This window comes from Bos mutus, chromosome 18, assembly GCF_027580195.1.
Source record: "Bos mutus isolate GX-2022 chromosome 18, NWIPB_WYAK_1.1, whole genome shotgun sequence".
Lineage (NCBI taxonomy): Eukaryota > Metazoa > Chordata > Mammalia > Artiodactyla > Bovidae > Bos > Bos mutus.
Window position 1 is genome coordinate 3,031,455 of NC_091634.1, and position 12,510 is coordinate 3,043,964.

A 12,510-nucleotide genomic window follows, 5' to 3' on the forward strand; every position below is an offset into this window, starting at 1 on the left:
AATCTCGGTGTCTTCCCTGTGAGATGGAATCATCTCTATATCTCAAGGTTACTGAGAAGAACAATAGCAACCCTGGGAGGGTGCCAGCTCTCCCTGGCACCCCAACAGCCTGTAGTTGGTGCTTTCCTCCTGGTTCCACTATGCGTCCATTTACTAGGTACAGTCCTCTGGATGAGGACTGCCAGATGAGGTGTCCCGATCCCTGTCCTCCTGGTCCCTGACCTCCCTACAGGCTCTGAGGCAAGAGAACTACCCCTGAGCCTACTGCCTGTCCAGGGCACTTAGAGGCAGGAGTTACTGAAGTCGCTCTCTAGAGGCTGTTTTACCGCAAAAGCAGGAAAAGTGAAAGTGTAAGTCGCTCAGTCGTGTCCATTCCCTTGCGATCCCATGGATTGTAGCCCACCAGGCTCCTCTGCCTATGAAGTTCTCAAGGGAAGAATACTGGAGTGGGTTGCCATTCTCTTCTCTGGGGAACCTTCCAATCCTCTATTCCTCCTTCCTCCCTGATCCCTCCACATCCAATCTGTTTGCAGGAGCAGTTGGCTCAGCCTCCAAAATGGATCTCTGCTGTGTCCTCTTCTCCCCACTCTGCCCTGCTCTGAGCTGTCACCTCTCCCCTGGATGGCTGCTCTGACGGCAGCAGCCAATGCCCCGGTCTCCTGGCCTCCACTTCTGTCTCCACCAGAACACGCACACCGCCTGATGCTACCACCCTGCCTCACTCGCTCACTCAGCTCCAGCTGCTCTGCCATTCATTCTGCTGCTTGAACAAGTCCAACCATCTCCTACCAACCCCAGGGCCTTTGCACTTGCTGCTTCCTCTGCTGAAAGGCTCTTCTCATCAAATTGGCACAAGACTCTTTCTTATCGTTCAGGTCTCACCCTTAAGAAGCCTTGGTTGATCCTGCTATCCAAAGTAACCCCTGCTCCCAATGCAACCACTCTCTGCCACACTGGTTTTGTTTTTCTCCCTGGCCTTTGCCATTCCTTTATGTCGTGTGTTCACTTGTTTATTTCCAGTCACTTCCCTTCCCCACTCCCGTCTCCCAGTTCCAGAATGTAAGCTTTGCTAAGGCAGGGTTGTGTGGTTTTGTTTCATTGAGGTATAGTTGATTTACAATATTATGTTAGTTTCAAGTGTACAACATAGTGATTCAAAGTTTTTATAGATTATACTCCATTTAAAGTTATAAAATATTGGTTATATTCCCTGTGCTGAACAATATAATCTTGCGGCTTATTTCTTTTATATACAGTAGTTTATATCTCTTAATCCTCCACCCCTATCCTCCACCTCCCCTCTTCCCTCCCCTACTTCCCACAAGAAACCACTAGAGAACCACTTGTTCTCTATATCTGTGAGTCTGTTTCTGTTTTGTTATATTCATCTGTTTGTTTTATTTTTTAGGCTTCACATATAAGTGATAACATAAAGTATTTGTCTTTCTCTGTCTGACTTATTTTGCTAAGTGCAATACCCTCCAGGTCCATCCATGTTGTTGCAATAGGCAAAATTTCATTCTTTCTTTATGGCTGAGTAGTATTCATATATATATATATATATAGTTGTTCTATCTTTACTTTTTTGAGGCACCTCCAGACTGTTTTCCATGGTGGCTGCCCCAGTTTACATTCCCCCCCAATACTGTGAAAGGGTTCTCTTTTCTCCACACCCTCTTCAGCATTTATTATTTGTAGATTTTTTTTTAATGATGGTCATTCTGACTACTGACTTTTATTATTATTCATGGAGTGTCACTCTTGTGCTAGGGGTTTCACAGTTAAGATGTGAAGCTCCTGAAGATGATGCTTAGAAGGCCCAGGGATATGGAAGATGCTCCATTTCAGCCCTAACAAGCAAAATAAAAATGATGATGGCCTCAGGTATCACCTTTTCATCCATCAAATGGGCAAAGTTCAAAGGACCCAGGAACGCACCAGGTTGGCGATGACAGTTGTTGACAAGAGTGAAATCAGTCCCCTTTCTATGGAGGGCAAGTTGGCATTACCCTTGAAAACTACGTCCATGACCTTTGACCTTGAAAGTCCACATCCAGAATTTTCTCCTGCAAAAGTACTCTTGTAAACGCCCCACAGCTAAGGGACTGGATCATCAATGTAGTGTTGTCTGCAGTGCTCAGAGGACAAACTAAATCCTCCATGAGAGACTGGTTTGATGCATTGCTGCATTGATGGGCAGCTGTTAAAAGACTGAGGCTGATGACACAGAAGGTGGAATTCTGTAAGGGAAGGGAAACAAAGTACATGATGCAAAAATGTAACACACACAAGTTTGTATGTCCATCCTATTCCTCTAGAATAGGCTTTTTTTTTTTTTTAATGTGGATCATTTTTAAAAAGTCTTTATTGAATTTGTTACAATATTACTTCTGTTGGTTTTTATGTTTTGTTTTTTTGGGCCATGAAGCATGTAGGATTTTAGCTCCCTGACCAGGGATCAAACCTGAGTCCCCTGCATGGGAAGGAAAAGTCTTAACCACTGGTCTACCAGGGAGGAAGTCCCTAGAATACAGGCTCTCTTAATCTTGGTATCACTGATATTTGGGGGCTGGGTGAGTCTTCATGGTGGGGGCCTCCCTGTGTGTTTCAGGGTGGTGAGGAGCATGTAGGGACTCCACCCTCTAGATGTGGGTAACACGCCTTCTGCCGAAGTCATGACAACCCAGAGAAGGGTAACCTGGCTCCCAGTTGAGATCCATCCCTCTGGGAGGAAACACCAGGCACCAGAACAGCGTTTGTCTATGGCGGGGGTAGGGGTGGAGAGGGTTGGGGGCGGGGCTGCACTCCAGATGAAGAGAAGGGACCCTGATGGGGTCTGCTCCCAGGGCAGCCAGGAGAAGGCAGATGTCCCTCGGGCTGTGAGCCCCTGGGAAGGACCTTCCCCTTTTCTGAACCTGAGCATCCTCATCTCAAGGGTAAGGGTGGGGGACCAGCTCCCATCTCACAAGACTGCTGTGTGATGGCAGGGAGGCTTCTGAACCTCTCTGGTCCGCAGTTCACTCCTCTGGGAAAGGGGCACAATGACTGGGGCACAGGGCTGCTGGGTTGAATGAATGACGGCTGAGGGCGTGGAAGGCACTCCGCCCTGGCTGGTGTCATTGTCACAGTTGCTGCCATCACCTCCTGAAGGGACAGAGGAGGTTCATGCAAACCTGCCTCCCCGTGTTCTCCTCTTTCTCTCCCTCTGGGCATCTCCCCTTCACCCTTCTGTCTCTGGTTCATGTCCCTGTCTCCGCCTCCTTGTCCTCCTCCACCACGGTCACCATCGGCTCTCTCTCTCCTTCTCCCCTTCTGTCTCTCCCTCACTGTTTCTCAGTCCTTCCTTCTGCCACTCATCTAGCAAATGTTTTCCCAAGCCCCCTGGGTGCTACACTCCATGCTGAGCACTGCAGGGATCTGGAGATGAGACAGGCCTCTCCCAGTCCAGACGGGGACCCAAATCAACCCGGGGCATGGGGTGGGGGCAGGGCAGGGCATGGCTGGGGCTCAGAGGTGGGCACTGAACAGCCTGCACCACCAAGACCCATTATCCCTCAGAGGAAGATGCTCTAGTCCCCGTCTGGGCTGACTCACCTGCAACTCCTGCACTCGCAGCTGGCCTCAGGACAGGTGTGCAGTGAAGGGTTAACTCAGCAGGTCTGAGTTGTCCAAACCCTGCCCACCCCGAACAGAGGACTGGCTCTTTATTGGCTCCTGGGAGGGAACCTCTAAGCCCTTGGAATGTCTGGATAGGAGTGTCTTTGTTTATCTGGGGGCCTCGGGTCACACCAGATAGTCTGTGTTAACAGTGTGATTTATGGAGGACACCTTGGGTCATGTGCTATCAGCTTGACCTCCTGGGAAGGGTGGTGATGCTGGAAACTAAGGGCTACATAACCAACCTCCAATAAAACCCTGGACATCAAGGCTCAGGTGAGCCCCTGGTTGATGACACTCTGTGCGTGTTATTACATATTGCTGCTGGGAGATCATGCAGACTCCCAACTCTGCTGGGACAGGACCACTGGGGGCTCCTGCCTCTTTGGGACTCTGCCTTGTGTGCTTTTTTTCCCGTGGTTAGTTTTAATCTCTATCTTTTGGCTGCAATAAACCATAACTATGAGTAAAACAGCCTTGCCAAATCCTTTCAGTGAATCTTGAAACCCAGTGAACATCCACAAATGTCTGCTCAGAAGGTGGTGAGCGGTAGGCTCCCGGGGGCCCTCTTCGTGGCCCCCAACCCCATGAACTTCATGACTACACTTCAAGCTTCTAATTTTTTTTTAAACATTTATTTGGCTGCTCAGGGTCTTAGTTGCACCATGTGGGATCTAGTTTCCTGACCGGGGACTGAACCTGGTCCCCCTGCATTGGGAGCGTGGAGTCCTAGCCAGTGGACCACCAGAGCAGTCCAAGCACTTGATTCTCATCCTGGTTCAGAGAGGCTGTGCCTGGCCCCATGGCACGCAGCATGGGATTGGAGCCCTATCTGTCTGACCCCTTAGCATCCTCTCGTGTCTCTCCCTTGACTCTGGAGGAAGAGGTCCACCTTGTAACCTCTTCTTGGAAGATGATCCACTTTCTAACCTTGTCTTGATTCATGGAACTGCTACGGCCCTCTTCACCATGCCACCCACCCATGGGAACATCCCACTTTTCCTGAACTTATCTCCATGTCTCCACAATGCCCTACTGGTGGGGTATGGGGTCTGTGAAGTCCAACTCAAGGGTGTTGCCACGTGTGTTCTTACGATGAGAAAAACAACTTTTGAGGAAAACAATTTTATTTTCCCCAGCTGCCGCTTGGCCATTTTACAGTATGATAACCCTGCTCACATCCGGAGTCTGAACATTAGATAAGGACTTGAGTGTAGGCTGCTCGCTGTAAGTTCACGCTTTGTTTTTCCCTGGACACCTTTTAAAATAACCACATAGAGTCGGGCCAGAACCAGTTAGTGACCTAGTGACCTGGCCCCAATCGCCTTGGGAGTAATAGGTGCTCCTACCTTGCCATCTGGGGCTTGCAGGTGCCCTGGGACAGGGACTGCCCCTCCCGGCTCAACCGCGCCGCCTCAAGTTTTGGATCTGTAAGTTACCATAAATCCCGAGTCGCTACTCACTGTGTGCCGGTGATACTGAAACCGCCCCTTCCCCAAAGTGGGAGCTGGATGCTGAGCGAGCCACCTGCCAGCCCCGCGCGCTTCTGTGGCTCCTGCCTCCTCATTCAGCAGGTCAGAAGCTGTATATGCTCAGCGCAATACCCCAGCTCTGGCTTCTGCACCCTGTTGTTCCTGGAGGGTGGGCGGAGTCAGCCAGGCCTCAGCCCCTCTTGATTCTCCCAAGAGTGGGTTGGGGGAAGGTGGAGGTCTGTGTGCAGGGAGCCTCACCCAGGCCCAGGCGGTGGCACTTTGCCTGGCTCATTTCTCCCTGTCAACTGCCCCCTGCCAAGACACATTGCTTGCCTTGCCCTGGCTGGAGCGCACCAGCCCCCAGTGCCTCCCATTTACGATGATCCTATGGCTTCCCATGCCTGGAGAGCCATCACCTCTTTCAGGTCCAGTGGCAGGACCTGGATCTGACCCATCTCTGTGTCCCCACTCCAGGGCCTGGCACATGGGAGGCCTCCGGGGACGTTTGCGGAAGAACGAGTGAATGACCTCCTGGATCTCCACTGGAAGCCCGTCCTCATCCCGCCAGCCCCGAGCTTCTTCCTGGCGCTTGGGGCTTCTGTTTGCGCTTGGCAGGCATTGGCATTCTGGGGGCAGGCGGTGGGTTTAGAGAAAGGAGTCCCACCCCTCCACGTCTGTGCTTCTGATCAAATTGACAAATGAGAGTCCCACGTATGGCTTCTCTTGGGCCTGCATTGTTTGTTTGTTTTTTAATCTATTTATTTATATTTAATTTTATTAATGATTATTATTTGGTCGAGTAGCATGTGAGATCTTAGTTCCCTGAGGAGGGATCAAACCAGTGCCTCTGGCAGTGGAAGCCCAGAATCTTAACCATTGAACAGCCAGGGAAGTCCCCACGCTGGTTTTTTGACTACTAACATGTTTGAATCCAGAATCCAGAAATGTCTCTCTGAAACCTGGATCTCTGGATTCCTCTGGGGGGAAAAAATCAGGAGATCTGGCGATAGAGATGTCATTCCTGCTCTGTGTGGGAGGATGGGGGGAGGCATGGGGGAGAGACGTCTGCTGCAAGGCGCCCCTTTTGGCGGAGGGCACTGGCTTGCCTGCCTGCCGCGTGCCCCCTCCTCCCCGCCCCCCTGCAGGGCCCCAGGCACTGGTTTTGTTGGTTTTGTTACCTGTCTGGTTCTTGCAGCCTTGAGTTTGCCACCTCTGCACTGGAGCCTCGTTAGCTCAGGAGAAAGTGACCAGGGGCTTGGACAGCTGCTCCGGAGCCCCAGGGCCCTGGGACCCAGGCGTCCTGATCAGGGCACGGTCTTGCTGTGTGGCCTGGGGAGCTGTGAGTCTCAGTTTCCTCGTTTGCCATGTAGGGGGTGGGGAGGATCCCCAGTGTCCCTGCAGACAGAGACCTTTAGGGTCTCACTTCTGCGGGTCTGTGTCTCTGCAGAATGCTGGGGCTGGACTTGGTTGCAGTGGTCACTGTCAGTCCGGTTCACGGGGCGGCATGTGGTCACTGCCACAGTAACGGTGCAGGGCTCCAGTGTTTCACCTGTGCTCCTGGGTGCCCCCTGGGTGACAGAGGCTGGCCCAGACCTCGCTCCTCCAGGGCAGGGAGAAGGCTTGTCCCCAGGGCCTGACAGGAGGCCTTGGGTATGTCTGTCCAGTGAACGCGAATACGGAGCGTGACCTCTGCTCACAGGACCTGAGATGCAGCCGCTGTTCCTGCCCTGTGGCTGCTGGGTCTTGGCAGCAGTGAGCCATGGTCTTCATCTGCCCTGGAGTTTGTGTATCCTCGGTCTTCTTCTTTCTCTCTCACGAGCCCTAGACTGTGTGAGACCCAGATCCTGGGGTCCTTCTGCTGTGGGCAAGCCCCTTTCCCTCTCAAGGTCTCCCACAAACAGAGGGACCCAACTGGCTCCTTGAAGCCTCCTTCACTGGCTGAACTGTGTCCCTTCTCCCCACCCCGATCGGTATGTTGAAGCACTAACCCTCAGCGCCTCAGAGTTGCTTTTGGAGACAGGGCCTTTAAAGAGATAATTAAGGTAAAATGAGGCCACATGGGTGGGCCCTCGTCCAGTAGGACTGGTGTCCTCATTAAGAGGAGATTAGGACACAGACATACACAGAGAGATGGCCACGTGAGGACGCAGCGGGGAGGATGGCTGTCTGCAAGCCAGAAGAGAGACCTCAGGAGGACTCAGCTCTGCCCACGCCTTGATCTTGGACTCGTAGTTTCCCGGATGGTGTAAAAAAAATTTCTATTGTTTAAGCTCACCAGGCTGTGGTGCTTTGTTCTGGCCGTGCAAGCAGGCTCACACCCCCCTTCTAGATTTTACTGTCCTTTCCTGGCAGGGCGGTGGCTGCTAGTGGGTGAGCCTGCTTCCTCCACGGGTCTGGGGCTGGGCTGGCACCCTCCAGGGTCATCACCATCTGTGGCACAGGGGGCTCAGCTGCTGGAAGGGGACCTCGGCTTGAAGAAGCAGACAGATGCTCAGACAAGGCTGAGCCCTGGTTCTCCCTGCTGGTGCCCACACGTCAAAATGAGCTGGCCTGTTCTTCCTGAGTGTAGACCCTCTGGGCTCCAGTGCTAGCGATGTGGTTTCCAACTCCAGGGGTCCTGGAAGTCCTCCTTTCTAACCATCGCCCTCCGGGGGCCTCCGAGTGCAGCGGCCCAGCCCAGGGACTTACCTGCTACAGAAGCAGGTGAGGGCTCAGCTGCAGACTCCTGGGGTGTTTTTGGCTCCTCCAGCAGCTCTGGTTTCTTGGGGATCAGGGCCTCGCTGGCCTTAGGAATGTGACTCTCCTCCCACCACTTAAGCATCTTCATTCTAAGGCAGTGAGCCCCACGGTTAATGCTGTGCTGAGTACCCACTGGTTCCCAGAAGGAGGCCTGGGCTGGGGTTAGAGGACCATGTTTCCCTCTGTTTGCTGGTTCTGTGACCGGCACTCTCCTCCCCTCGTCAAATGGGGATACAAGTTCCTATTCGCTTAGCCTGGACCCTCTTACCAGCCTTCTTGATGGGCTCTTTCCCTCCAGCCCCCTTGCCTCCCCTGCCTCTCTCCTCCATCACCCTTCCACAGCACCCTGCCTGCAAAGACCAAAACCTAGATCAATGCCACCATCTACTTTTTCTTTCCTATGACCACTACTGGGAGGAAATATCACAGGGCAATGGCACCTGGTGCCAATAACAATGAATAGTCTCCAGTCATCGCTGGGCCTTTGCAGCTGCTTACCAAGTGTTTTCCTTGTCCTTGTACAGACCCCAAGTATTCTTCTCAACGGCTGTTCTAACCACACCTAACACCATCACTCCTCTCAATTCTCTACCCCGCCTCCCGTTCCTGCTTCCACCCACATCATTTCCAGCAGATGGCTTTGCGGTATTCCTTCTCTCTAACAAGGAGCCATTGGGTAGAAGGCAATCACAAATGGCTACCCAATCAAAATGTCACCTCAAGATGAACAAGAAAAAGAAGGGCTGCTCTTGGGTCTCAAGAGTAAGGATAACTGGTTGGCTTAGACAGTGTCATTTCAGTGGCGTGGCGCTGGAGAGCAGATTGAAGTGGACTGAAGAATGTAGGAGTGATGTGAATCAGGAAGTGGGCGTAAGCTAGTCTCTCTCTCTCAAAAAAAGAAAAACACTGGATGGTCCATAGAAGGAGTTTGTGGGGCTGAGGTGGGAGGGATTTGGACATGCTTATATAATTCAGAGAAAGAGCCAACGAAGGAAGAGTGATTGAGCGTTTGAGAGACAGAAGGCATGATCAATGGAGTGTGCAGGAGATGGATTCCCAAGGCGGAGGAGGCAGGGCTAACCCTGGACAAGAAGAGAGATGCCTTTCTCTGAAAAAGGCGAGGAGTAAATCATCGGTGCCGATGGTAATAACGCCGCAGGTTTGGGGAGTTGCTTTTTTCCTCTGAAGTTAGGGAAAGCCTTATTGCTAAGAGTGAGAAGGGAGGAGATAGGAAACTTAGGAGGGGGAAGGAAATCCTTTGTAGTACTGACAAAGAAAGGGCTGACTCAGGTAGGCTGAGGGATTTCTGGGCCGTACTGATGCTGCCTCCCGAGGGATAAGGAGATACTGAAGGGGCAGGGTTCCCTTAGTATCTTACTTGTGCATATTGCTCTAACCTAGCACGTGTTTACTTTACTTACACAATACAGGAGACAGGGTAAGAGGGGGAAAAAAGAGAGAGAGAAAGAGGTTTAACACATATTAAATGAGAACACTGGGACTGCCCTGGTGGTCCAGTGGTTAAGAATCTGCTCTGCAGTGCAGGGGATGCAGATTCAATCCCTGACGCGGGAACATAAGATCCTACATGCTGCAGAGAAATTTAGCCCATATCCTGTAACTGCTGAGCCCGAGCCAGTAGCTTCTACGGAGAGTTTGTACGCCTCAATAAAAGACCCTGCATGCTGCAACGAAGACCCGACACCGCCAGATAAATAAATAAATATGTATATATTTTAAACCCCCCAAACAAAATGAGAACCCCAATCTGAAAGGAAATGGCAGAAGCAATCTGTGAAAGAGGTTTGAGAATTTTCCAGAATTGATAAAAGACACCAAAGCAAACTCGTACTGCAAGGAGATCGAACCAGTCAATCCTAAGGGTAATCAAGCCTGACTATTCCTTGGAAGGACTGAAATGCTGAAGCTGAGGCTTCAATAGTTAGGCCACCTGACCCGAAGAGCCAACTCACTGGAAAAGACCCTGGTGCTGGGAAAAATTGAAAGCAAAAGGAGAAAGGGGCAGCAGAGGATGAGATGGTTAGATAGCATCAAAAAGAGCTGGACATGATTTAGCCACTGAACAACAACATGAAAACCCCAGAGTTCCCAAAAATTAACTTTTATATTCAGCATCAGCATTTTATATTTAACATGTTTGGTTGCCTTATGACCATCAGAATTTTTTTATGCCCACCTGTCTTTAGTTTGCTTTCTGATATTTGTGGCTTGCCTCAGCACACACACACACACACACACACACATATAAATATAATTATCATTTAGTCGCTCAGTCGTGTCTGACTCTTTTGTGACCCCATGGACTGTAGCCCACCAGGCTCCTCTGTCCATGGGATTTCCCAGGCAAGAATATTGGAGTGGTTGCCATTTCCTTCTCCAGGGGATCTTCCCGACCCAGGGATCAAACCCACGTCTCCTGCATTGCAGGCAGATTCTTTACCACTGAGCCACCTGGGAAGCCCATACGGATATATACCTGTACAATATATTGTATTTATATAAATGCTGCATTCAACAAGTGTAGAATGCATATTCTATTCAAGTCCACATGGAATATTTATTTATAAACACTAAGCAAAAATTCTGCCACAAAGCAATAAAGAACTAAAATCATGCATAGCATATTCTTTGAACTTACTGGATTTCAATAGAACTAAAGAAAAGAGGATTTAGAAAATATTGGTGTGTCTTTAAAAAAAAAACCTCATGGGTGAAAAAAAATCTTAACAGATATTAGAGGTATTTAACTAAATTACAATAAAAGACTTTATATTAAAATTTGTGAGATGCAACTAAAGTCATGCATAGAGGGAAATTTATAGCCTTTAAATGGAAAACAGGAAAAGAAGATGGCTGATGTAAGAGTCTGTATCAAGAGGGAAGATGAAGCTGAAAGAATCATAAGGAAGGAAATAAATGTAGTGCTTTACATGTAGTAAAGTGGTACTACAGGTACTACAAATGTGCTTTACTGTAAAGCACACTTACATAAGTAAACGTAGCAGACTTTGGGGAGAGCTTGCTGGTGGGTTTTAATTTGATACTCACACAAGGAGGACAAGGAAGAAGAGGAAGAGTACTGTCGCAATGGATCCATACACAACGCCCTGGATCAGCCCTTTCAGCAGCGCATTAGAAACTGAATTCTTATCTGGAATCAAAGAGAAGTGAGAGTAATTTTTCTCCTACCGCTAAAAGGTCTGAGCCTTACTCTTTCCGCTGGCTCTGTGAAAAAAGTTCAGTTGTGTCTGACTCTTTGCGACCCCATGGACTGTAGCCCGCCAGGCTCCTCTGTCCATGGGATTCTCCAGGCAAGAATACTGGAGTGGGTTGCCATTTCCTTCTCCAGGGGACCTTCCCGACCCGGGAATCGAACCTGGGCAGATTCTTTACCATCTGAGCCACCAGAGAAGTCCCGTACCCGACCTTGTTCTGGTCCACGTGTTGTCGTTCTAGCCCAGTCACCAGACTGCTGCACACTTACCAGGCGGTATCAGGAAGATGCTTGAGGTATGGATTCCGTGTTGGTTCCGCCCCTCACAGTGGAGGCCCCTGACTATTTCTGGCTCCCCGAGGAGGCTGATGGTGCTGTTGGCCCAAGGGGCAGCTATGTTGGATGTCACCTGGAAGTTCTTATTCATGCTGTTCAGATCCACAGGATCACCTCCCATCAACCACCGCACGGAGGGCATGGGGCTCCCACGGAAGGAACAGCTGCACTGCAGAGTCTTCTCCAAGGAACAAGAAAAGTAGAGCAGCCTGGCCGGTGCTGCGGGGAAGGAGGGCAGGGAGTCGGCACGCATCGTGACTCCGTCTCCGCCTCCTCCAAGACTCAGCCCTCTCCTTGTCTGTGACTCCCATGGGGCTCCAGAAAGGCTTCCTGGAAGCCCAGGAAGCCCCGAGGGGCTGCGACTCAGAATAGTTCCCCTTTGATCCTCTTTCCTCATCCGCTTCACACCCGAGCTCAGCGCTTACTCTGGCCTTACAGCCCCAGAAGCTAGGAGGAGGTGTGAGTGCTCCCCACACTGCTCCTGTCCCCCAGCCCAGGACTCGCGTCTTTCTCTTGGGTCCGCGTCCCTCCCAGACTCTGAATCGTCCCTCGCCCACCAGCACTCACAGGCCACCTGGAGCCTGACCATGCTACTTCCGGGCAGGTGAGCCGGGGAGAAGTTCAGATGGCGTCTGAGGGTGGTTGGCGGTCCTCAGGTTTCAGGGTGAAGCGCAGCACAAGGGAGGAGGAGGGCGGGGAGGAGGAGTTGCTGGAGCTGTCTGTGGTCTGTGCCGGCGGACACGTTAGGCCCTTTCCAGGAGACAAGACGGCTTTGGTTTCTTTGCAGGTGCCTTTGAAGCTACAGACCAAGGTCGCAGATCCCCCAGCTGCCGGAGTCCCTGGGATGTGGAGCTCTGGTTTCTGGGTCAGATCTGGAGGAGAGAGAGACAGGTTGGACCCCAAACTTGGAGACAAGGGACCCTCGTGGACACCTCAGTGATGTGCAGTGTTCCAGGTGGCCAAGCGCTTTCCTACCCATTAGCCGATGTGGTGAAAAGTGAAAGTTGCTCAGTCGTGTCTGACTCCTTGCCACCTCCATGGACCGTAGCCTGCCAGGCTCCTCTGGGATTT